The following is a 27,099-nucleotide window of genomic DNA, read 5'->3' on the forward strand; positions in this document are numbered from 1 at the left end:
GTGAGATGAAGCAGTATCAGAAAAGCTCATCACAACACACCCCTGTGCACAGAGGACAAGTGCAAGCATTTGAGTTCCCTTCACTTCGGACCATCGGGGCTCAGGACTGAGACCCTACTGATGGCCGGAGTAGAGAAAGGGGAAGGGGAGTTGCCTGAACAGCCACATCCTCACCTACTTTTGTTCCTTTTCTCACAGCCTCAGTGGTTAACAGAATGACCGTGAACTGAGCCAAATGTTTCTCTACCCATTCAGCTCTCAGCCTGGAAACCAGTCCTCCTCAGGTACACCATGCTCTGGATACTCCTTTAACCAGTGTTTTCTCAGTATGCATGAGTGCTTTACCTGGGTTAGCTTGGAGGGGTATTCCGTTACTTCCGAGTACTCCTCTGCCACCCCTCCGCTCCCCAGTAGACTTGTGGACTGCCTGGACTGTCTTCTTGTGCGCGCCTCCCCTCCACCCCTCACCACTGGACTGACCACAGGCCAGCTGTCACTCAGTTGCTAATTGTGTCTATCATCTGGCTTTCTCTGACAGCCTCTTCCTTCCTCTGTTTCCCTCTGTTCTCTGCTGATTTCATTCAGGAATGACTCAAAAAGTGTCTTGGAGCTCCATTGATAGCTGCTCTTTTTTGGTAAATTACATTTTATTTGCTTATCAACTACTGTTGAGTTGAACGCAATTTTTTAATATAAATTTATTTATTTTATTTATTTATTTTTGGCTGCATTGGGTCTTCGTTGCTGCATGCGGGCTTTCTCTAGTTGTGGTGAGCAGGGCCTGCTCTTCGTTGCGACGCGCGGGCTTCTCACTGCGGTGGTTTCTCTTGCTGTGGAGCACAGGCTTTTGGTGCACGGGCTTCAGTAGTTGTGGCGCACGGGCTTAGCTGCTCCGCGGCATGTGGGATCTTCCCAGCCCAGGAATGGAACCTGTGTGTCCTGCATTGGCAGGTGGTTTCTTAACCATTGTGCTTACCAGCGAAGTCCTGATAAGCAGTTTCTACATGCCCAGTACTGTCCTGGCAACTACAAATGGCACAAGAGAAACATGCGATGTAGCCCAGTCCCCTCAAGAAGGTGGTAATTGAGATGAGGAAACAAAATGAACTCATTTTCAACAAAGGACAAATAAGACAAGATAATCAGGAAGCAAAATGTCACCCAGCACAGGATATCAAACGTGCAATGGGCTTGAAGTCAGAACACTTGGATCCTGCTACCTGCTTCCTAGCTGTGTGATCTATGGCAAGTCACGTAACTTCTCCCTGTTCCCTCAATACAGGGATATTTATCTAACAAGATCACTGGGAGGATTAAAGACCCCAAGAAGTCAGAAACAGGGCACAATCTGACCAAGGCTTCAAACAGGAACCAGGGCATGAGCTGAACACCTTCAAAGCCAGAAAGGAGTTTGCTAAGTGGTGAGGAGTAGGAAAGATGGCATGTTTGGTACAAGAGCATGTGTTGACTGCAATTTCACAAGTATTGAGAAGCCCTGTTAACGACTTTAAAGGCTACAAATGCAAATAAGATATAGTTCTTCCCCTTAAAATTTACAGTAGGAGAAACATAAGACATAAGAGAAACTGGCTATACATTCAAAGGAATGTTTATTCTTTATCCAAAGGAGGTTACATGGCAAGTTGAAGAGGGCTGGATGACTAACCCGTCAGTGTGCCAGGTACTAGTTTCAGCTCTGCTACCATCTGTGTGATCTGGCATGGGTGACCAACCCTCTCCAGGCCTTGTTTCTTCAAATATGAAATAAGAGGGCTGAACTCAATGGTCTCCTCCCTACACAAACATTTTAGGTTCAAAAAGTTTAGCCACGAGAAGTTTAAATGGGGTCATGGTGGCAGCTGTCCCACTGTATCACCTCTCACTCCTTAAAGATGAGAGCTTAGAATGAGAATGAACATACCAGAGGAGAAGGGTAGATACCAAAAAAGACATTCCTGGGGCACAGGTATGCATGTTCAATAATACAAGATGATGCCAAGGCCATAACTAAGAGTTTGCATGCCGCAGCTAAGCAGCCCACATGCCAAAACTAACACCCAGTGCAACCAAATAAATAAATTTTTTTTAAATGATGACTCCAAGATGATGCCAAATTGTTGTCCAGCATAACTGCTGTATACTCCCAACTTCACATCTTCACCAATATGTGTTGTTTATTGTCAGACTTCTTAAAACGGTAACACACTATAATCTAAATTAGCATTTCTTTGATTGCTAATGTGGTTGAGCCATTCAATTTCTTTTTTTTTTTTTAATTTGTTGGCCCTTCGATTTCTTCTTATGGAAAAGCATAGTCATGTCTTTCCCCCCCGCCCCCTTTTTTTTTCTATTGGGCTGTCTTTTTCTTATGGACATGCAGGAGTTCTTCATACATTCTGGCTACTCATCCTTTGTCAGTTACAGAGGTTGCAAATATCTTCTTTCTGTTTTGGGTTTGCCTTTTCACTTTTTTTTCTTTTTGTTTTGTTTTGTTTTTTAATTGAAGTATAGTTGGATTTGCAATGTTCTGTTAATTTCTGCTGTACAGCAAAGTGACTCAGTTATATATATATAGATAGATGTTCTTTTTTATATTCTTTTCCATTATGGTTTATCTCAGGATATTGAATATAGTTCCCTGTGCTGTTCAGTAGGACCTAGCTGTTTGTCTTTTCACTTTTTTAATGGCTCAGTCTTCAAGTAGTCATATCTATCAATCTTTTATAGATAGTTCTCTTTATATCATGTAAAAGAAATCCTTCTTTACCTAAAGTGATAAAGATATTCTCCTACATCATTTTTCAAAAGATTTTACCCTTCACATTAAGTCTTTAATCCAGTGGGAATTTTTAAGATATATGTAGGAATCCAGTTTCATTAATTTTCCCTGAAGGACACCTAATTACCATAGTACCACTTATTGAGAAAAATTATCCTTTCCCTAGTGAGTCACCATATCTGGGCAGATCTGTTTCAGGGCTCTCTCTTCTGTTCCTTTGGTCACTTTCATTACTCCTGGACCAATGACATAAGGCCTTAACTACTATGACTTTATAATACAGCTTTATATTTATTACTTATATCTGGGAGGACCACACCCCTCTACCTCACTGTGGACATTCTTGACCTTCCACACTTCCAAGTTCCTCAAAAACCATATCGCAATTTTGATTTGGAGAACATTAAATCTATAGATCAAATTGAGAAGATTGACATATTCATGATATTGAATCTGTCCATGTGTACGTATAATCTACATTTATGTCTTCTTTAATGCCTTTAAAAATGTTGTCAAAGTAAATTCTCTTCATGAGAAGACCTTGTACATTTTTAGACTTACTGGTACTGTATACTTTTCTTACTATCGTAAGTGGTTTTTTTAAAATATATATATTTGTAGTATATATACACCTTCTATATATTTCTTTTCTAAACTGTATACCTTTTATTTATATTCCTTGTCTTACTGTACTAGTTAGGACCTCCAAAAGTATTGAATAAACATCTTGTATTGATTTTAAAGTTTCACTGTTAAGAATAACATCTGCTGTGGGTTTTTGGTAGACACTCTCACCAGGTTAAGGAAGTACTCCATCTATTTCTAGCTTTCTAAGAATAAGTATTATGAATGCGTATCAATTTTTTCAAATTTTGCTTCTAAATCTATTTTGTTTCTAAATCTATTGGGAAAATTATGTGATCTTTTTCTCCTTCAATCTGTTAATTTATAAGCTTTTATAATTATTCTGCCTTTGATCTTTATTTTTACATTCTTCTAGTTTTTTCTCTAACTTTCCTGACTTCTTCTCTTTAGCTATACTCTTTACTCAAGACTTCTCTTTCAAAGTCATTGTTTCTTCCATGCCCATCCTTGAGGAGAGGAGGCTATAGTTCTCCATCATTAATAAATATCTGAATGAATAAAAAAATGAAATACCTAAGAAGTGCCACGTAATTGAGATGATTTACTCAAAACCAGTTTTCAAGTGTAACACATCACACTTACATAGGTTGCTGTAGTTTGGGGCCAAAAGAAAATGGTTACTCAAGATGCAGTCACTTAGGGACAGAACTAATTAGCACAAAGTTTTTCAACTGAAATAGTCTTTTACTCCTTAGAGAAACATCAGAAAATCATTAGCTATCTTTTGAATTTTCTTTTCAGTACTATGTTGTTCTTTTAAATACTGGGGTTCAAGTGCACCCCCCACCCATTACAATACCTAGCACTGAGGGTAACAGATTTCAAAAATGATAAGCATCTTAAGAGAGATAAAAAGTGATATTATATATATTTTGTAATTCAACACTATCAGCCAAAGGGGCCAGCCCATGCCTCAAAACCTTGCTTCTGAACCTAAACCAGACCAGTCACAATGATCATGTAATCTATACAATCTGAGGATAGAAGGGAGAATGTAGTTATTTCCTTTGTTTAAAGCAAGGTGAACAAATCTGATTTGTGGAATGCTGCATCAAGGGAGGTTACACCTCTAGAAAAGACTGGACAGGTTCTGTCTTAATGAGGGGTTATAGGTTTGTTTTGTTCACTCATTTAATAGTTGAGTGCCTACCACAGGCAAACAATGTGCAAGGTGATAGAAATGCAAATAAGACAGACACAGCACCTGCCCCGCCACCACCAAATTTACCATCTAACAGAGAACATTGACCACTGAAGCAAGACTCCAAGTGTGGTTAGTACCTATGACTGGCGTAATGAAAGGAGCACATGAGATCAACACCTAACCTAGATATGGGTGAGGTGAGTTCTGAGAGGAAATGTACAAAGGGTTTGGTGTCTAGAGATGGAGAAGTTCTCTAAAAGTAACCTTCAATCCTAAACAGCACATTAAAGCTGGGATTCCCTGGGAGGAAAGCACTCTATAGCCCAACAGTGTAGAACAGGAGAGAATAGAAAAGCTGAAAGATCCAAAGACCCTCACTCATACACTCCCCTCATCCCACACCACTGCCCATACACACGCAACTGTGTGACTCACCCAGAAGGTTATAGTTTAAAAAAAAAAAAAAGTCAATATCTTCCCTAGATACTTGGAGAAATGATTGTGACAGTGAGTGTGAAACAGGTTCCTCATCCTTCTTGACTTACTGTACCTCTCTTCTTATGCACTAGACCCTACCCAATCTGCCATCTCCCTCTACTAGTCAAAAAAGGTTGTCTTCATACAGATGGTCAAAAAGTACATAAAAAGATTCTCAACATCACTAATTATCAGAGAAATGAAAATCAAAACTTAATGAGGTATCACCTCACCCTGGACAGAATGGCCATCATCAAAAATTCTACAAACAATAAATGCTGGAAAGGGTGTAGATAAAAGGAAACCCTCCTACACTGTTGGTAGGAATGTAAATTGGTATAGGCACTATGGAGAACAGTATGGAGTTTCCTTAAAAAACTAAAAATAGAACTACCATATGATCCAGCAATCCCCTACTGGGCATATATCCAGAGAAAACTATAATTAGAAAGGATACATGCTCCCCAATGTTCGTTGCAATGCTATTTACAACAGCTAGGACATGGAAGCAACTGCAGTGTCCATCAACAGAGGAATGGATAAAGAAGATGTGGTACATGTGTACAATGGCATATTACTCAGCCACTAAAAAAGAACAAAATAATGCCATTTTCAGCAACATGGATGGAACTAGAGATTATCACACTAAGTGAAGTCAGACAGAGAAAGACAAATATATGATCTCACTCATGTTGGAATCTAATTTTTAAAAAAATGATACAAATGAACTTATTTACAAAACAGAAAAATACTTACAGATATGGAAAACAAACTTATGGTTACCAAAGGGAAACGTAGGTGGGGGCATTAATTGGGAGCTTGGGATTAATATACACACACTACTATATATAAGACAGATAACCAACAAGGACCTACTGTATAGCACAGGGAACTCTACTCAATATTCTGTGATAACGTGTATGAGAAAAGAATCTGAAAAAGAATGAATATATGTATATGTATAACTAAATCACTTTGCTATACACCTGAAGCTAACACAACATTGTAAATCAGCTATAATCCAATAAAATTTTTTAAATGTGATCTTATCACATTTTAAAAGGTGACATCTCCATTTTAAAATTAAAGAAGTTGAAGCTACATTTCTAAACTCTGGCTAATTATATAGGATGCCCTTTTGGGAAATTTTGGCAAGTTCTTTTTTTTCAATTGGCCTATACAATTATACTAAAGTTTGTATTTAATTCCATGAAACACAGCCATTTTACCAAGGATGTTAGATGAGGAGTGATCTAGAAATGAAAGGGGCAGTTAAAAGAAATAGAAATCAGCAAGCAGCTCTCAAACAAACTTCTAGAGTCTTTCGTCCTAAAAAAAGGTAAATTAAACGTCACAAGAATATATAGAATTGTAGTTCAAACCTGACTCCAAAGAGCCTCAGGGCCGTTGCCAGCAGTAAGTTTTCTAAACCACTAAAAACAAATCTACCTTCATTCTGTGATGTCTATAAACGCTTAATCACTTTTCATTTTAAATGCTTTTCAGAACTATAAAAACTAGACTAAATGGTAATCTACTTTTTAAACAGAACTTTTAAGTTGCTTTAGAGAAAAAACTTGGCTCAAGAGACAAATGAAAAATCACAAAAATTATTAAGTAGAGAATGATGTGGGGAATGGCTGTGACAGGTACTTCCCATGAAACATGCATATACCAAATGTCCTTAAATATAACGGAAACTAAATGCAAAATGGTAATATAAATACTGATCCAAAAGGTGTTAATAATTTTAAATCAAATTTGACAAGTGGACTGTCCTACATCACTGATCCAAAGATTATACCAGCAAAGCCTGAAGACACTGAGAGGGGAGAGCCTGGGATGAATGATAGGAATTCAGGCGATGGCTGAAGAGCACATCAGTTCAAACGTCATGCACGTAACAGGTCAGCACAGAGAACAGACTCCGTGCTCACGCTCATAACTGTTAAGCACCAACAAGGAGGCTCTAAAAGAGCAACAGTCTAACAGAAGCGCTGTACAGGGAAATGAACAATGACAACACAGTGTGGCAAGAGCTGTTACAGAAATACGCACACAATGCTGGGCAGCCAGGAGGCCTGGGGCACAAAGCCACTGTGCCACCTCACAGAGGGGCATCTGAGCCAAGGACTGACATCAGCCCCCAGAGGGACAAGTGACAAATGTGAGTGAACAAAAATTGCACAGTTCATAGATGATGTGGTCGAGGACTTTACCTCATATGTCAAATAAGCATTCTCCTTTAAAGAGAATGGAAGTCACCCACAAAATGGTCATCGATGCCAATTTGAAAGGTGTAATCGAGTTTTGAGAGAACTAGGTAAGGGCTGTCTGACATACAAAACACAGGCCAGGCTTAGAGCTGCTGGGGTGACTGACTGGGAGAGTGGGAGTCGGGGAAGAGCATTTGCACTTGCAAAGAGGGAAAAGGCTATGTGATGCATTTAGGGACCTCAGCAGATGTGTACCGCTGAAGGGCTGCATGGAGATGGGAGAGGGGGTGTCTAGACTGAGAAGATGGGAAAGAGTTTGGGACTTGGGCCTGAAAGACTCTCATATGGCACTAGAAAGTCTGTATGTTATCCTCTGGGCAATAGAAAGCCACGGCAGGCTTTTATGAAGGAGAGGAACATGAGGTCTGTGCCTTAGAAAGATCTTTCTGGCAGCCATGTAGAGACTGGGAATACACAGAGGACCAGGAAGCTATGAGGAGAGATAGTGAGTGACTTGTGTTGGTGAAGGTGAGATGAAGAGGAAGGGATTAATTCAAGATAGACTTAGGAGACAGAAAATCAGTATAACTTCTGAACTGACTCGTATAGGAGTTAAAGACAACCAAAATTTTCAGTTTAGTAACTAAATGAAAGTTATTATCATTAACTGAGAGGAAAATCTGGTTTGAAATGACTGTAACACTCACCGGGTACTTTTCTAAGCCCTTTAACATATTAACTAATTAGAGCCTCACAACAACCCTATGAATCTCTCTAATTTACACATGAGAAAACTGACCCACAGAAAGGTTAAGTAAGTTCTCCAAGGTCACACAGCCAATAAAAGGCAAAGCCAAGATTCGAACCCACAGACACTCTCAACTATTATGTTATACTGTATGGGACATGACCAATTAAATGCCCCGCATGTCTCAGACTCAACCAGTGAGCTGTGTTTAACTGGCATTGGAAAACAGAACAAGGGCTCCAAAGAAAAATAAGGGTTAGCAAGATGGATTTTAGAGTCATCAACATAAGTTGATTTCCTGAGGCCATGGGAGAGATAAGATGGCCTTTTAGAGTGAAGAGAGAACCAAAATGTAAGGCTCAGCAAGAGAGATCCAAGAGGGACACCAGGAAGAAGATTTTTCAAATGCTAGTCCATAGGCTGGGTCAGTCACTACCGCACAGAGGCGGGAGCTTACAGCAATCTTTCTCCTCCTTGTGAAAACAGAGGATCCATTCAATATTTGCTGAGTGATAAATCCAGCACTTAGAGTAAAGGATCCCTTTCCAGACTACATCAGGGAGAAGAGAAGCCTAATAGAGTATGAAATGAGGAAAACAAGAAAACAAATAGACAAAAAAGAAAAAATCGATGCTCTCAGCTCTTGGATGATTTCCATCTATGTTTGAGCAAAGTGGCTCCTGCCTCCAGAGAAACAGCAGCAATGCAAGCTCACCTCTCAAGCAGCGCCCTCATCCTCACCTCCCTACCCTCCAACCCCCATCAAACCCAGCCTCTGCTCTGCCAAGAGGGCAGCACCCCAGCCACGCCACAGCCACACTGAGAGTGCCGAAGAAAGCAGGAAGGTGTCCTCTTGCAAAGACAGCCCCAAAGAACGATGGTTTCTGCAAAAACAGCTTTTGTTTTTAATGGGCCCGTTCCATGACTCATCAGCTATCACATATGCTGCACCCTGGCTCAAGCTATAAATCAACCAAGTTCAGGGGGAGGAAGAAGGGAATAACAGCAAAAGAGAAAAGAGAAACAGGAAAAAGTGGGGAGCATGTCCTCTGTGAGCACGCAGGTACTGAGGGACTGGAAAGGGCAGATGCTGAAACAGTGGCAGAGGCAGCCCTGGGCTCCCAGCCCTGCCAAACGTGGCAGGTCCTGGTTGCTATGGTGCCATCCTGCTGGCCAGTAATGTTTCATCAGCATTCTCTTTCTACCACAGTTCCTGTCTTGTGGGCGGCAGCAGCAGCAGCAAGAAAAAAGAAAAAATGTTTGTATTCTAATGGCTGCTGGGTCACTGAACACTGTAGCTGGAAAGAATAAAGAGAAGTGGTAAGAGACAGAGAAATTAACCGAAGTGGGAGAAAACTCCTTTGGGATGTATTAAACACAACCTGGACCTTCTATGGATGAAATGCCTTCATGAACAAACACTCCTCCCCAAAACTTTTTTTTTCCTTTGGTACTTACAATACAAGAATCTTGACAGAGAATGTCAGCTTTTTATCAAGGCTCCTTCTCATCTGATTCCCCGCCACACCGCACAGCATGTGGGATCTTAGTTCCCCAGCCAGGCATGGAACTTGTGCCCCCTGCAGTGGAAGCGTGGAGCCCTAATCACTGGACTGCCAGGGAACTTCCCCTCTCATCTGATTTCTGATGAGACTTTGGGTTCACTCCTAGGTGAAAGCATGAACCGTGACCAAGAAAACAAAATGATGTACTGGAGTGGAAGTCAGCACACTGCTCTGGCTCTGACACTCACCAGCCAAGTGACCTTAGCACTTTGAAGCCTCAGTTTCTTCACCTGTGAAATGAGCAGTTCGGACTAGATGAATGTTAAGGGTCCTTCTAGTCTCCTCGCCTATTTTGAGGGTGTTCAGGAGCAGGGAGCCCTTCCAGGTGCCCGTGTCCCAAGATGCTGATTGTGTCTCCAAGGACACCCAACTATGAAAGTGGCCACAACTCAATGGAAGAGATAAGTGAACACACACTCACAAAGTTATGTCCATACATATGATTAAACCAATGTGAATAGGCAGAGACCATGTCTTATTTATCTTCACACACTCAACACCCAACACAGTCTAGGCACTTGGCTTAACACTTATTGCATGCACTTGGAGGCAATTAAAGTGCAATGTAATGATATCTTTCAAATTTATCTGTTATGCATTGAACTGTGTTCCTCCAAAATTCATATGTTGAAGTTCTATCTTTCAGAACATGACCTGATTTGGGGATAGGTTCCTTAGAGAGGTTATCAAAGGAAAAAGAGGTCATTAAGGTGAGCACTAATCCAATATGACTGGTGTCTAGTTTCTTTACAAATAAGAAGATTGCACAAACACTCAGGGAAGATGACTAGAAGAGACAGAGGGAGAAGACAGCCATCTACAAGCCAAGGAGAGGGGCCTGGGACAGGTCCTTTCATCATGCCCCTCGGAAGGAGCCAACCCTGACAACACCTTGATCTCAGACTTCTGGCTCCAGAACTGAGACAAGAAAATTCTGTTATTTAAGCTACAGAGTCTGTGATACTTTGTTATGGCAGTCCCAGCAAACTAGTACGTATCTAAAAGTAGAGACAACTGTATAACAAGACACCCCATCACACTCATCACCCAGATCTCTCATTCCTGCATACCATCACTAAGCATCTCTAAAATAGATGGATCTTTCCTTAAAAAATCACAACGCCATTTCCAAACATCACAAAATAATTGAAGGCAAATTTAACTGACAGAAGAAATACACCTTACAGTAAAATATATATAATCCTCCACTAAAGCTATTAAACAATATTAAAACAAAATCTCAATAAGCTTGAATTTTTGTGAGTATAATGCTCAGAGGATGAGAGAGATGCCTAGAGTATTTCAACTCCGTAATCGGCTCTCTTATTCCACATATTATCTGAGAATAAAAGCGTCTGTTACTTTGCTAAAGTACAGAAAAGAAAGCAAGGAAGATTGCAGTCAGCATTCATACCCACTCTCTGGTAACTGAAATGTACTTTTCAAACTAAACCCGAGAAATTTAGCAGATGTCTCGAAGTCTCTGGTTTAAAAAAATAATAATAATATGAGCAATGGTATTTTATGTTAAATTGCACATATTTAAAGTAACTGAAAATTGGCACAGCAGAACGTAAAGCCTCTATCTCCCCACTCCCCACCAAAAAAAAAAAGCAAAACCATACCTTGACAAAGTGTAAATCGCAGGTTGATTTTCCTAAAACTTTATAGACTTAAGTTCCCAACACTTCTACAATTAGACAGCCTGCAATCACATGTCCTCTTCCAAAAAGTTACTTTTTGTCTAATACAAAGAGAGATGTTAAAGTCAGAATCGCCTAGTTATAAAAGTTTTTCAAAAGAGTCTTTTGAAAAGCAATTTGCTCCATCAACTTGCAAAATCAGGCATCTCTGTAAAAACCCACAATCCAGCTAATTAGTCTCAGCTGTTCGTCATAAGGCCTGCAAACCAGTCAAGTGATTTTGTCCCTTTCAAGCTTTTACTAAAACCCAATCTCTTGGCCTCTCAGACAGAAGGCAACTATATTAACCTCTTCCAGTATTCGAAGACTCTCAACTTTTTCTTTTCCCCTCAATCAAAAAAGTAGATATTTCTTGAGAAAACAACTTTAAAAGTATTGTTCTCAAGGCCCTGAAGGGTTATATTAATACTGTTTCCTTACAAATACAAGGCCTGATCCAAGCAAAGACCACAGAAGGTCAGTGTAGGTGGTGGGAACAACGGGACTTCCTATACCTCTCACTCTGGCCTCCAGACCCAAAAGGAAAACTCTCTACCAGGCGGTCCACCCAGATACCTTGCTGGCATCTTAACTTCAACATGCCCTGCCTTCCACTTACCTCCTGCGTTCTTCTCTCCAGATCCTGCTTCACACCCTCTTCTCTTCCTGTGTCTTGAGTAACACAATCCCAACACACACCCAGCCAGACATCTGACAGTCCTCAGTGACTCCTCCCTTTCACCCCTCCCACTCCCTTTAGCCGCCAAGTTCCAGGACTCGTTCCTCCTCTTGCCTTTATTCCAAGTGTTTATCATTTCTCATTGGATGGCTCCAATCAACCACACATTTGGTGTTCTGGCCCGCAGCCTGGCCCCACCACTGACCCATCCTCCACACCGCTCCCAAAGTGCTTTCCAAAAGGTAAACGGGTGTCTATCACTCTCCTCTGTAAAACCAGTCAATGGCTCCCCACAACCTCCTCAATAACATCCCCATTCCTTAGGCCTCTGCCTTGTCGTCTACTGTTCCCTGCCTCCTGACTGCAGCCACCAGAACTAGCTGTAATTCTCTAAACCAGTGATTTCCAAAATGGACAACGTCATCAGCATCACCTGGGAAACTGTCAGAAATGCACATTCGTGGGCCCACCCCAGGCCTACAGAATCAGAAATTTTAAAGATGGGGGTGGCAGTCTGTGTTTTAACAAACTGCCAGGTGATTCTGATACACTCACCTGAGGGCACCTGCTCTCAACCCACCAAACTCTGTTCACCAAGAGACAGCCCTTTGGCTCCTTCTGCTAGTAATGGTGCATTAGATGCACCTTCTATGTGCTCACTCTTTCCTAGAACAGGTTAACCCTGTATGGTAATTATCCAACTTATTTCTTGCTGGTTGGTGAATATATATATTTTTTTTTTTTTTTCTTGGCTACGCCACATGGCCTGTGGGATCTTAGTTCCCCAACCAGGGATCAAACCTGCACCCCCTGCAGTGAAAGTGCAGAGTCTTAACCACTGGACTGCCAGGGAAGTCCCTGAATATCTTGAAGACAGGAATTGTGTCTTATTTGACTCACTCATCCCACAAATCACTAGTTGAACACATCTGTCACTGGGATAGATGCTGGGCACAAAACGAATCACTATATCTTTTGCCTCTAGGGGAAGCCACCCTCACTTTGACTGCCCAAAGTGAGACTTGAAGACTCCACCGATATAATCTACAAAATCCCATCACCAACCTGAAAACCTGAGACACTGAAAAAGCATGAACATAACCAGTCTGACACCATCTGGTAAATGACATGGAGTTTTTAGTTCACGCCGTTTATAAAGGAAAACTTACATACTCCTCTTTATTATCTCACAGCAACTTCTAGCATTTGGAGAATAATTTATTAAGGGAATGTACCAAAATGTTTAAATCCCAGATTAAAACTCATTACAGTTAGCTTATTCTAAGTTACAGTAGAAGTTGGGTAAAGTTTCACATTAGCACTTCTCAACCTCCAGCGTGCTTAGACATCTCCCAGGGATTTTGTTAAAATGCTAATTCTGATTCAATAAGTCTGGGCGGGGCTCAGGATTCTGCATTTCCAAGGAGCGCCCAGGTGATACCTCCGTAACAATGATGCCCCTAGTCCTAGAACTATACTTTAAGTAGCAAATAAAACTTCAACAACCCCATTTTTCATAGAACTATCAGTCTTCCCTTTAGAGCAACACAGCCTTTTTTTGACCCCTTTGTGTTCAAAGCTTTCTCAAATGTCTTTCAGGCTTCAGGATACAGACGGCACACTAAATACATTTAGTTCTATTACCTCCCCAAATCTCACTAGTATAACAATGAAGAGAATTTTATTTCTTATAGACATAAATTTACAAAAACAAAGAGAAAGTGAGTGGAAACACAGGAAGAAAATGTTGGAAGCTAGAAAGTATTGAATAGATGAACAAGAGGTAATTGATTAGCAGACCCAGGAAAGCAGACTCCTTACCTGCCATTAGAGAAAGCCAACAGGCAACTCATCACAGAATCTCCAGAAAGGCTTAGGCAGCTGGAGCCTCAAACGCTTCTGAGGGAGGGGACAGGGTAAAGTGGGGCTAAAAATGGTGAAAGTCTGTTTACATCCCAATCCCCACCCTTGCCAGCCTTGTGACTCCTCCAGCTCCAGCAGTAGTCAAAGGTTTATCCTCTGGAGAGAGTAAAATCGAGAATTCAACTCTCCGAGGGTCTCTGAATCATACCAACCTCAGTGGAGGCAGGGAGAGGCACTGAGAAGTTGCACAGTAAGTATGAAGACACCTCCACCCCCACCTACACGCTGGACTTCCAGAAGGTAGGCATACTCCAGAGGCAGGCGGTTCAAATGGTATTCCCGGGAAAATCTGCCCAACCCAGGAGGAAAGCCTAAAGATAAAAAGGAGCCTATGACATGCTGATGTAGCTAAAACTATGATGTAAGTGTTGGGAGAAGGAAGAGATGGAAATGGTATACATGTGTGGTAGGGGGAGGTGGAAAAACAAGCTAAAATTCTCATCTTCCATAGTAAAGCATCAATAGATAATGCCCAAAACTGAAAAATCAACCATAGAAATATATGTACGTCATTTAGAGACGGGGGATGTAATGACCAGCAAAAGTCAACTCATTGCAAGAATTGAAAGCAGTTGACTCTGGGGAGCAGGAAATGAGCTGGGGGCAGGGACTCTGATGACTTCTAACAGGCCTTATAGAACTATGTCCTGATAAAATTTTTTAAATTAATTAATACAAAATGAAATGTAGTGCACAAGCTTAAAATTGTTTTTTTCTTGGATGATTCAGGCCATCAAAATAAACACCCCTAACGTGTGCTACATCCTCAGGATCTAGGATCTACACGGACACAGGAGGCTGGGGATCTGGACCCCAGGGACAGACTGCCGGGAGACGGACACAGTGCCTACTACTCACTGGCTGTGTGACCTTCAGCAAGTTACTTAACCTCTCTGTGCCTCAGTTTCCTCATCTGTGGAACAGGGATAATAATAGGATTATTCTGTAAAAACTGAATTATGTAATACCTATAAAGTGCTTAAAACAGTGGCACATAGTAAATGTTCAATAGTAGCTGTTCTTATTAAGGTATGTTTGCCCCTGTAATAAAAGCCTCCTGACACTGTATTGATTTTGCCTTTTTTGAGTTTATATTTCCTTCTCCCTGCCCTCACCTTCTCTGTCAGTTAGCCAGCTGTCCCTCACCACAGTCATCAGTGTGCCTTTCTAGGGTCACCCCTTCCCCTGCCAATGCGCAGCTTCTAATTGACAAAGCACATGGAAACCAAGTAACCAAGATTAGAATTACATATAAAATGGAGAAAAATGGGCACCACGAAATGTTCTGAAGGTGTCTCTGGGGGGCAAATCAGCACATTTCCAGATACGAATGATCTATCTGACAATTCAGAACCCTTTGGGCTTACTTCCGAACTATCAGCTGTAGGTCAGTGAGCTGGGTGACACTCAGGGAAACCAACCATCCCAGTTTACCTGGGTCTGCATTTTAGCACGGAAAGTCCTGCATACCTGGAAACCCCAGGCCCAGCACTGGTCAAATTACTTAATCCTTTTGAGCCTATTTCATCAGCTGTAAAATGAAGGATAACATTTACTTTGAAAGTCTATTGAGGATTAAATGAGAATGTTCATATAATTCCTGACACATAGTAAGCTCTCAATAAATGGTAGCTCTAGCTACTGTACTTAACTACCTATTGTTATTACCACCTCTGATATCAGTGGCAAAACAAATCATCCTTAGAAACTTAACCTTTACATTTGTTATTTTCTTACTGGAAAAAGTTTTTACCTTCTATACAGTGGATCCCAGGAAGCTGAAATATTTGCTTTCATGAATTTCCTTCCACCCTTTTCCTACACGATTTGTTTCAAGGACTAAGACGTATTAAAGAAATGTAATATGTCAACAACACGGACTTCTCCATTGGGCAAAGGCCTGAGATGTTTCCACCAACTTTGGATACATGTAGTTTTTTGTTTGTTTGTTTGTTTGTTTTAATATGGAAGCCCTGGGTTACTTATGTCAGTAGCTGCTTCTAAACTTCTGGACAGAAATCAGCATTCCAACTCACAAAGGAGGACATCAGGCATCATACCTTAAATACCTTCTTAATTTGCATCTCACTTTTTTCCTTCATAATGGCACCAAATCATTGTCTCCTAATGGTTAACAATTCATTCACTAAATATGTCCATTCTATGCCTGAAAAATAAGGGATCTTATCATCGAACAGATGAAACACCATTTCTGACCTCAAACGCTGAAGCAACTCAGTACTTGATAGATATTATTCGCAGCCCGGAGGAAATTGCTCACATTGGGGCAGTCCACCAACACAGGGTGAAGGTGCTGTCTGAGAAGTTGCACAATTTGGGGTCGATAAGTGAAAGGATCACAAGTTACTCAAAGCCAAAACCTAGCCTGGAAACACTCTAAGAGGCAGCAGAGAGCATGGACAGTCAGGCACGTGAGACGTCTTTGTACAGGCTCCCGAGCTCCCACCTCCCATGCTCATATTTCTTCCGCTAACATCCCCACCCAGTGCCCAAGGCCTGTGAGCACAAAACACTGGCGAACCACAGAACCTCAGAGGAGCCTTGAGAGACACCTGGTCCAACTACTGAAGCAAGAGGGACTGGATCCAGGAGAGAACTTCTCCAAGTGTGGTCTAGCAGCAGAATCACCTGGAGCACCTGATGAAAATCCAAAGTCCTGGGTTCCACCCAGGCCCCTGAATGAGGATCTCTGAGAAGGTGGCTAGGGAATTTGCATTTATAACAAGATTCCCAGAGGACTCCTGACTGTGCGTAGAAAGGTTTGAGAGCAGCTGCTCTAGAGAGACAACAGATAGCAAAATGCACAACCACAGCTGGGCAAATAACCTGGAGGAAAGACCACGTTTAACCTCCACCAGCCTCAGACTCCAAGTCTGTAAAATAGGCATAATAATGCCTACCTAGCAGGATGGTTGTGAAAATTAAATGAGACAACAAGCAACAGCTTCCAGCACAGAGCCTCACATGCAGCAGGTGCTCAAGAAGTATTAATCCATAACCCCCCTTCTTGTGTAGCAGTCTAATGAAATTTATAACAAAAGTCCCTATTTTGAACAAATGTCACCAAGGAAAGCAGATGGCTAACTTAATTTAAGGCCTCCATGTTAATAAGTCACCAACTAAAAGGCAGCGGCCAGCAGCTTCAACCCGTGGTTGGGCTGTAAAAAGTACCTGTGGATGGTGTACTCAAGCTTCAGTGGGCATCAGAATCACCTGGGTGGCTTGAAAATACAGACTGCTGGGCCATCTCCAGAGTTCCAGAATCAGTAGTTCTGGGCTGGGGCCGAGAATCTGCATTTCTAACAAGTTCCTGAGTGGTGCTGGTGGTGTTGGTCCCAGAACCACACTTGGATCATCACTCTACTAAAATCAGATTGATCTGACACTTTGTAATAAAAAAAGGAAAACTATGCTAGATGCATTTCCTGTTTGACACCAGACTGGTTAGTTACACGTCAATAAAGAAAAAAGCAATATGCCCACAACTTTTGAGGCTGTGCTGCCTCTGTCCCCGACAATCTTTCTCACGACGTGTTTTGAACAGTGCAGAGAGAAAGCTGGGAGCGTTGCGTGCCATCTCCCAGCTCCCCAGGTGGCTGCCCCTGAGTGAGACCCGTGAATTCTTTGAGCCTCAGTGTATTCACCTGGGACAGAGTGGGCTCGGTCCCTGGTTCCCAAACCTGGCTGTGCACCAACCGTCACTACGGCAGCATTTTAGATAAAACGTGGATTCCCTAGCCCTGACACCAAACCTAACAAATTAGAATCTCCAAAGGGGAGACTGAAAAATGTGTGGTTTTGCGCGAGTATGTTTTAAATAAAATCTCCCTATGTGATTTTCATGGGCAGACAGTTTTGAGGAACCATTCCCATGATGATCTTTCAGGCCCCTTCCAGCACCAAAGCTCTTGGACCTGTCTGATTTCTAAGTCCCTGTGCCCGAGTCTGTGCCTACCAAGTACCCTTGTCCTTTTGCATATGCTTCCCATAGGGTTTTTACCAGAGGAAGTGAGCGCACTAGTCTTCAAAGAAAAGAATCTAGTCTGCTTAACAGTTCCATTTTTCTCATGTATCAAACTGGCATTTGGGTTTTAGTTTAAAAAATAAAGTTCATTGTAGGAAAAAATAGGAATTACATAAGGCAATCTGTCGAGTTATCTTCTCTAACACCAACTTCCTTGCTACTTGCTCTGTAATTCATTAATTACCACCTTAGCATCTGCTGTGTGCTGGCATTCTTCTAGGTGCCCAGCATCCACAAGGTCACAAAACAAAGTCCCTGATCTCACAGAGAGAACAATTTAGCGGATAGAGACAGACAGTAAGTGAACATAGAGATAAAATAATTTCAAATAGCAATAAATCCTGTGAAGACAGTAAAGTAATAATACGAGAGACTGACTAAAGGTTACTTTCAACAGAGTCATCAGGGAGTACTCTGCTGCAAGGCACCAGCCAGGTGAGGATCTAGAGAAAAAAATTATGGGCACGTGCAAAGGCTCCGAGGAAGGAAAGAGCCTGGTGTTTTTAAGGAACAGAAAGGAAGTAGATGAGGCTGCAAGATGGAGGCACAGGGATGAGCTGAGATCAAGGGGGTCAACGGGGCTCAGATCACGGAGACTCTTACAGACCATGGTTAGAACATTTGGATTTTACACTAACCGCAGGGGGAAGTGACTGAGGAATTTTAAACAGAAGAAGAACATGATCTGATTTACATTTTTAAAAGATCACTGGCTTTGAGCGAGGAATGGGTTATGGAGGGCCAAGAATGGGACCAGAAAAGCAGCAGTCCAGGCAAGAAATGATAGTGGCCTTTAACTGGCAGCTGGCACATAGACATGGCAGACACTCAGACATTTCTGGACTGCTTTAACATAGGTTAAAATCACTAATACACCTGTTCCACTTCCTGTGACATTTCAGAAGAGTTCAAGGAAGAGACACTGCTGGTCACAATTAAGAAGCACTAGCACAGGGGCACAGAAAGAACCAGCAGATCGGCCTTCCAGAACCCTCTCTGCCATCAATTTGCCATGTGACCTTGGGCACAGCTCTGAACCTCTGAGGTGGAGGGGAGGCTTGGCTCCCTGGTTTTCAAGGTGCCTACCAGGTCTTAAACTACACGATGCTGTAAGTATAACAAGGGAGGTTTCCTTATCTGGGTGGCAAAATAGACTGCTGACTCAGGGCTGGGGTTTTTGCTGTTGACTTTTAATCTCCCAGAGAGGTCTAGCTAAGCAGGAAATGGGGTGTTAATGAAGAAACTGTCCAGTCTTACTGTGTCCTTGGGAAACTCTGGGGTCTGGGGCACTGCTGGCACAAGGACATAGTGGCCAGCTGGGAATCTGTGGAGCAGACGTTCCCGGGAAGCTGAGCGCTCCTCGTGCCCAGGGGCTGAAGGCCCGTCTCTGAGGAATTCTGGGACCAAGCCTTCAGCACAGCGCTCCCTGAGGCCTTTCTGGCAGCCTTCCACCTGCGCTGAATCACAGGGCAGCCAGGCCCTGCCACCCAGCCCTCACTTCCTACTGGCAGGCTGTCCCCACACCGTCCACTCCCCTCAAATGGCCCACCTGGCACTTAGATGCCTGGGCCCTACTTCACATTTCATGACTTAGAATTGGGGAGAGGGAGAGGTTAGAAAGACAGCAGTGGTGGAGTTAGGCTTAATTGACTTTACATGATGGAGAGAATGTGGAACTCAGGAAACTGCAGGCCAGAGAGGTTCAAAGATGTGTCTAACGCAGAGTTTCTCAGCCTCGGCCCCACTGACATGGTGGGCGGGATAATCCTTTGCCATGAGGGTCTGTCCTGTGCTCTGTGGGATGTGTAGAGGTGTCCCTGGTCTCTACCCACTAAATGCCAGCAGGAACTCCCCAGGTGTGACAACCAGACATTGCCCAATGCCCCCCGGGGTAGGAGGGAGTCAGAATCAGCCCTATCGAGAACCCTGGTGCAATATCACTTAGTTAATTATTGGCAGCGTTAGAAACGAAAAACCAGTCCACTAATTCCTGCATGTACTGGTTCCTGCACATTCGAACAGGAGCTGTGGGACACAGGGATGAGTCAGTCCCTGAGGAAACACCACAGCCCACGCCCCGGCCCTCTGTGCCTGAGCAGAGTGGGGGCGATGGAGAATCGACCTTGTCCCTGACGAAGGAAGCCCAGCCTGGAACAGCCACCAGCTTGCTTGACCACATTTGGTCTCCAGTATCTGGCTGGAAGGACCATACCTTATCTTTTCAAGGGCTGCTAGAGCTTTTTACTCATGCCTGGGGGTTGCGCCCTTGCAGTGGTGAGATTCACTATGAAAATGAATCACACATTGCAGGAAACAAAGAAATCCTGACCACAACCATGGATTATGTTTTAAAATTCTCAGGTATCTCAAATGGACATTTAAGTCGAGACCTATTTCTATATGTCTCATTCCTTCCCATATTAGGGCTACTATAGCAAGAATTTTAAAAAATACCTTACCATAAGTTTTGTTAGCTGATTAAGACCCTACCTTTGTTGCAAATGATACAAATATACAGGAGATAAGTAACCAGCCATACTCAGATAAGACGACCCATGTGGTGGGATCAGAGTGAGATAGATGAGCGGCAGCTAATAAGGACAAACAGATTTTTCAGTCTCTTGGCAACCGACTTTATTATTATGCTTTGACCTGGCAGCTGGTAAGGCTTTACATGAATTAATCAACAAAGCTATGAAAAAAAACAGGATTCGTGACTGAAATATGGTATTCCTGCAGCAGTCAGAGGAAGCATATGCATTTTCAAGGCTGCTTTCTTAAATAAGTACACATAACTTTAAAAGAGTAAGAAAATAACCCAGTGTTTTAAAAGGACACATGTCTAAAGAGGAAGTCGCATATACCTATCCACTGCACTGGTCCTTACCATGTCGCTTCCGTATTTATTCCACCAAAATACAAAAGGATATGGAGTGTCAAAGGATAGGCCACACAAAGCAAGCGACTTACAGTGAGACAATACTTGGTGGTTGTGGAATTATTCTCAGCAAGTCCTCTTGAATCAAAGCATCTTACAATAAACACTCGAAGGAGGCAAAAATATGAACCAGACCTTAAAAAGAATAAAAACACACGGAAACACAGGTTTCCTGGCTTTCTGGCATCAGCACAGGAATACGGCCAATGGTGGCTTTCAACAGTCCTGTGGTTCTCAGAAAAAAGACAATGCGGATTGCTTTGCCTGCCACATAACGGATCTAGGGACTGGAGGGACAGCAGGATAATGGAGTGATCATGGGAGGGTGGCAAAAGCAGTGATTAAAGGTCAGCACAAAAACATAAGCAACTTACACATGATCTCTTAAGGGAAGACATAAGACGTTATGCAGCAGACCAACCACTGGACCCAGAGTTCCGGTTCTGGCTCTGCCACTAACTGTGTGATCTTAGGAAATGACTTAACATCTCTGGATAAAAATTTCCTTAACTAGGGACTGGCGGTCCAGTGGTTGAGAATCCGCCTTCCAACGCAGGGGATGCGGGTTTGATCCCTGGTCGGGGAACTAAGATTCCACGTGCCACGGGACAAGTAAGCTTGTGCGCCACAAGGACTAAGCATGCAAGCCACAACTAGAGAGCTCACACACCACAACTACTGAGCCCATGCACCACAACTAGAGAGAAGCCCACGCGCGGCAACAGAGCTCACGTGCCACAACTAAGATCTGAGGCAGCCAAAAATAAAATATATATTTTTTAAATTTCTTGACTACAAAATACTAGAGTAAAACTGAATCTTCTCCCGCTTCCTTCCAGTTCTAATACTCCTCAAGTTTATAAGCCCTCTCCTTCCTTAAGATGGACACATGTGCAATCACCAAAACGAGCCATGGCTCAGTCTTTCTTTGGACATTATCATGATCAATGCATTTCCGGTGCATGAACCTAGGTTTCCCAGAGCAGGATTACCAGATTAGATCTAAGACACCAGTTAATTTTGCCTTTCATAAAAAACAACAAATTTTTTAGTATAAGTATGTCCCAAATATTGCATGGAACATACAGTAAAATATTATTGGTCATCCAAAGTGCAAACTTCTTAATTTTTTTTGGAATTTGCTAAACTCTATCTCTGACCCCACATTAAAAGTTCCATTTCAAGACTCAAAAGTCTGATTTCACACATGTGGGTGACTCCAAGTGTGGCTGAGGCACTAACTGGGAGGCCTTCTCATGGGTAACATACACAGAGGCAAAACAAACAAACAAACAATAAAAAACAGGCAGGAAAGAATAACTTCAACATTTCTTTTGAGTAAGTGAGGCAACAAGTTTTATTTGACAGTAAGTGAAATATGAATGTTAGTAGACTTCAATCACACAAGAAAAAGAATGTGGCATACTGCACCATCAGACAGGGGGCCAAAACAAGCTGGATGCGCACAGCTCCACATCTCTCACCCTCTGGACCTAAAGTTAATTACAAACCCTTTATCTGCTCCTCCAGCTCAGGGCTCATGTCTGCTCCCAAGATAATCAGCTTAAGGGAAACCAGACCATAAACTGGAACTTCCTGACCAAGAGGCAGAGGAATAAATATGATTCAAGTAAAACCTGCACACGACATAAAAAGCCAAGGCAGTGAAAGGGAAAGAGCCCTCTCTTCACAAGGAAATCTTGTTCTAATAGCAAGGCAATCTTGCTGCCTAGGGGCTCACAATTTTTTTTTATTGTGAGCCAGCTTTATTGAGGTATAATTGACATGTAAAATTGTAAGATATTTAACGTGTATATCATGGTGATTTGACATACATATACATTGTGAAAGGGATTCCCCCACTCATCCAGTTAATTAGGGGCTCACACTTTACATATGGGAGCCCTGTTTTATTTTTCAGGTGGTATCAAACCTATCATAATTTATTACAAGGAAAAAATATATATATATATATCTCAGGTATGTAAAAATAATCCTTTTTCATAGTTTGTAGTAAAGACATAGATAGGGCACATTCCAAGATAAGTTTAAATAACAATGGAAGGTTAGTTCAATTTTTAAAATAATACAGAAGGTTGATTACTATGCTGTCTGGGCCCAGTTAATTCAATTCTCACTGAGAAAGGGCTGCAGGAAACCCCTCTCAGCTGTAGCCAATACTGCTCTATCAGCAGCAGCAGGATGAGGTGGACGAAAACAAGATACTTCTATCTATACGCTAAGAAAAATTAAATACAAGGACTAGAGGTTTCTAATGATGCAAACAAATCCAAGTTTATTCATTAACTTATGGGTACATTCAGCAAGAGTTTATTGAACACTTCTTTTGTCTATGATAGCCTGCAGTCTAGGACTCACAAAGGAGCTAAAGCCATGCTCTGCCTCCAGGATATTACCATCTATTCATGGAAATAAGGCCACGTACATGTAATCAGTTGACAGTCTAAAGTCGTTACGTCATTACAGGCCAAAATGAGTCTCAGAATTGGCAATTTTAGTTAGGAGACAGAGAAAGATTAAATTCACTGTACTGCAAAATATTCACTAGGAAATGAAATTCCATTCTCTCAAATTTCCAAGGAATTTCACTCTCTCCCTAGATCAGCACAAGAGACGGAAAGACTGAAAACAGGTGCTGAATGCCCCCACCCAGCCTGCCCAGGCTATAGAGAAGACGGGTCCCCACTGCCACCGCGGGAAGGACCCCAAATCCTCACCTTTCTGCTTGTTTGACCTTTCCCTTTCCAAGGAAGATAAGGCCATTATCTTGAGGAAGATAGGAGGATAGACGAGGAAAGACTTGGGAGTTGCTAGCGTAGGTATGGACATTGCCTCTCAGATGAAGTGGGAAGAGTGAGAAAGAAACAGCAGAGTGATCCCCATATCTCAGCCTCTCATTCCCTTTTCATTCACTCAACATGTTTTTTTATGGTTTAATATGTGCCAGAAACCATTCTAGGTGCCATGCCCACCATAGTGAACAAGACAAATTCCTGACCCTCATGGAACTTGTATTCTACCAATGAGAAACAGATGTGGGGTGGGTGTGTGTGTGTGTGTGTGATGACAGTAAGCACTATAGATACTCTAAAGAAAAATAAGGCAAGGTAAAGGGGAAGAAAATGATGGGGCAGGGCGGGGGGTGGGGGGCAGTGAAGGATGCTATTTCAGATGGGATGGTACAAGGAGGCATCTCTAAAGAAATGAGTTTTGATTTGAAAGAAATGAGTGAGTAAGCTGTGCAGACATTTGAAGGAAGAACCCTCCAGGCAGAGGAAACAGCAAATATAAAGGTCCTGAGGCGTGACTGAAGTAGAGTGTGAAAAGCGGGGAGTGACAATAGATGAAGCCACACACCATGTAAGGGGACTGTAGGCCACAGTAAGGACTCTGGTTTCCTTCTGAGATAAAAAGCCACTGGAGAGTTTTGAGCACGGGAGTATGTGACATAATTGACTCTGGCTGCTGCATGAGAACAGACTATAGAGTGGTGAGGGTGGAAACAGAGTGGCCCTGTAGGAGGCTGTTGAGTAATCCAGGTGACAGAAATGAAAGGAACTTGGTAGAAGCAGTGGAAAATGTGACAAATGGTTCCTATCCTAGATATAGTCTCAAAGTAGAACCAATAAGATTTGCTAACGGACTAGATGTGGGGTATGAGAGAGAGAAGAGAATCAGGGGTGACCCTAGGGTGTTCAGCCTGAGCACCTGGAAGAGTGAAGCTGCCATTAACTGAGACAAGGGAGACTAAGTGAAAAGCAGGTTTAGAAGAGGAAAATCAAGAGTCTGGTTCCTAGACACTGTTGCCTACTTCAAGACCTTTATATCTGTTTTAAAACCAAGGCAACAGAAATTGAGAAGCTGATCCTAAATTTCATATGGAAATTCAAGGGACCCAGAATAGCCAGAACAGTCTCAAAAAAGAAAAGCAAAGTGAGAGGACTCACACCTCCTGATCTCAAAATTTACCATGTACATAGCTAATAAAAGGAGAGTATGATACTAGCATAAGGATAGACATACAGATCAGTGGAGTAGAAATGAGTCTAGAAGTAAATCCTCACATTTACAGTCAATTTATTTTCAACACAGGCACCAACAGCATTCAAAGGGGAAAAAATAATCTTTTCAACAAATGGTGCTGGGAGAACTGGATGTCCATATGCAAAAAAATTAAGTTAGACCCCTACCTCACACCATACACAAAAATTAACTTAAAGGGAGTCAAAGATGGAAATGTAAGAGCTAAAACTATGCAACTCTTAGAAGAAAACACAGGCATAAACCTTCACGACTTTGAATTTAGCATTGCTTTCTTAGATTTAACACCAAAAGCACAGCAACAGAAGAAAAAATACATTAATTGTACTTCATCAAAGTTAAAAATCAAAGCAGGCCACGGAAGTTAAGGAAGAGAGGGAGTAAGGAAGAAAGAATAAAGGAAAGGAAAAAAGTAGGAATGAAAACTAACACAAAATACAGGAAAGAATGATTGTCAGTCAAGTTTTATCAGCACCACATTAACCTTTCTTCATTTGTAACCACCTGCAGAAATTCTGTTTTCCAGATTGTTTTCCTCCTAAAGCAAGTTTCTAAGAAGGTATAAACAAACAAACAAACAAACAAATAGAAACAGTGGAGCACCAACAAATTAATTCACCAATAATTACAGAAAATTTACACAGCATAACACTACATCTGAATGATGAAGCTGATCCCAAAGTGAGAATCCATCCAGTAGAAAAAAAAATAGCTGCTACGCACAGAGGTAAGACAGAGGACCCCCTGGCAGGAGTTTCTGAAGCCAAATGGCCAAGGTGGCCCTCAGAAGCCAAAATGCTGGGAAGGCGGTCAAGGGCTCACAAGATTTCCTTCACTTCAGGCCTGACTTTGCTTAATCGGTGACCTATTGGGACAGAGACAAACGCTTTGGCAATAGTTACCGAAAGCTGTCATCACATCAGCCCTACCACCAGTCAAGACCCGAGGGCCTGGCTGCCCGGTAGGGTTTTCTGTCTGACCGGCGGGGAAAGAGGGACCCCTCTCCCACCGGGGGAATGGGCCCGTCCAGACCCTCACCAACAAAGGTGTCAAGACATTAAATCATTCGACCGACAACAACTGGGAGGGAAGAAAGAAATGGCGCGGGGGGTTCCTCCTCTCCTGCCAGAGAAGTTTCCCCCACTCCCCAGCCCCGATCGGGCGCCTCGCACCTGGATGCCGCCCGGAGGTAACCTCAGCCCTGTCCCAACCTGGGACTCCAACTAACGAGCACATAACTCAAGCTGACCCCCCACTGCCGTCCGTCCCTGTCATCGTGGGGTCCGTGCTGCGGGCCCGGGAGAAGCAAAGCAGCCTTTCAGGTGGGCTCAGCCGCCCGGAGGCGGGCAGAGAAGGAGCTGCAGCTCCACGCCCCGCCCCGGGGCAGGACCCCCGGCTGGCCCGCTGCAGCGCTCAGCCCCGCGAGGCGCCTGGGGCCTCCCGGCGGCCCGGGCCCGAGCGCGCCTCCGCCGCCCGCGGTCGCCGCCTCACCTGCTCCGCCCGCGGTCCCCACGCCGCTCTGTCTCCGCGCGCCGCGTCGGCCTTTTTTGGGTCCTTGGCGGGTATTTTCCGTCTGGCCCCACATCACTTCCCGTAAAGGAGAGCGAGGTGGGGGCGGGACCTCCTCTCCACCCGCCACCTCCCGCCTCCTCCTGTCACCTCGCGGAGCACCCCCGCCCGACTCCGCGGGAGCGCTTTGCGGGCGCCCTCCCCGCGTGCCGCCCCCGGCCCGCAGCCCCGCCGCGCCTGCCGAGCGGTCCTCGGGGTTCCACGCAAAGGCCCCATTCGCCTCGTTTAGTCCCGGTTGGGGCTCCACTGCCCTTTTCTGGAAGGCGCGAAACCTTAGGGGGTTGTTTTCGTTTTGAGACACAGGGGTGACCCGTAAAAACTGCCACGGGATCGGGGCGGTGCAAGGGATGGTTTGGTGCCTCTCGCCAAATCTCCTCCCCTGAAAGCCATTTTCTAAAGGTGTTTTCCAGGGCATCAGGTCGATGTGTCCACCTTGTAGCCAGAAGTGCTGAGCGGCTGCAGAGTCTGGCTGAGGGCCGGGGGCGGGTTCCAGCTCACAGTGTCCCCTTGGTCCGGCTCCCCGGAGACCGGATCCGCGCTGGGCATCCGGCTCTGCCCCTATCCATCCCGCTCCTCACTCGGGTGGCCTGGGCATGGCTTTCCTGGAGTGAGGGAGAGCTCTGGGAT

At 43.3% G+C, this 27,099-nt stretch overlaps 1 protein-coding gene across 5 annotated transcripts in view; it reads right to left on the reverse strand.

Annotated features, from left to right (window-relative positions):
• The window catches only part of RAB27A (RAB27A, member RAS oncogene family), a 68,580-nt gene extending 42,011 nt beyond the window's left edge, over nucleotides 1-26,569 (reverse strand). The window contains exons 1-2 of one of the 5 annotated variants that reach the window (XM_057722582.1): nucleotides 11,876-11,928; nucleotides 11,200-11,318 (exon numbers count right to left, since the gene is read on the reverse strand). The gene's annotated coding sequence lies outside the window, so the exon portion shown is untranslated. Of the gene's footprint in view, nucleotides 1-11,199; nucleotides 11,319-11,875; nucleotides 11,958-12,490; nucleotides 12,513-13,756; nucleotides 13,998-26,394 lie in introns of those variants that run through there. The other 4 variants (XM_057722581.1, XM_057722586.1, XM_057722588.1 and 1 more) reach the window with 4 other exon arrangements.
• Between the last annotated feature and the right edge of the window lie 530 nt (nucleotides 26,570-27,099).

This window comes from Hippopotamus amphibius, chromosome 2 (genome assembly GCF_030028045.1).
Source record: "Hippopotamus amphibius kiboko isolate mHipAmp2 chromosome 2, mHipAmp2.hap2, whole genome shotgun sequence".
NCBI lineage: Eukaryota > Metazoa > Chordata > Mammalia > Artiodactyla > Hippopotamidae > Hippopotamus > Hippopotamus amphibius.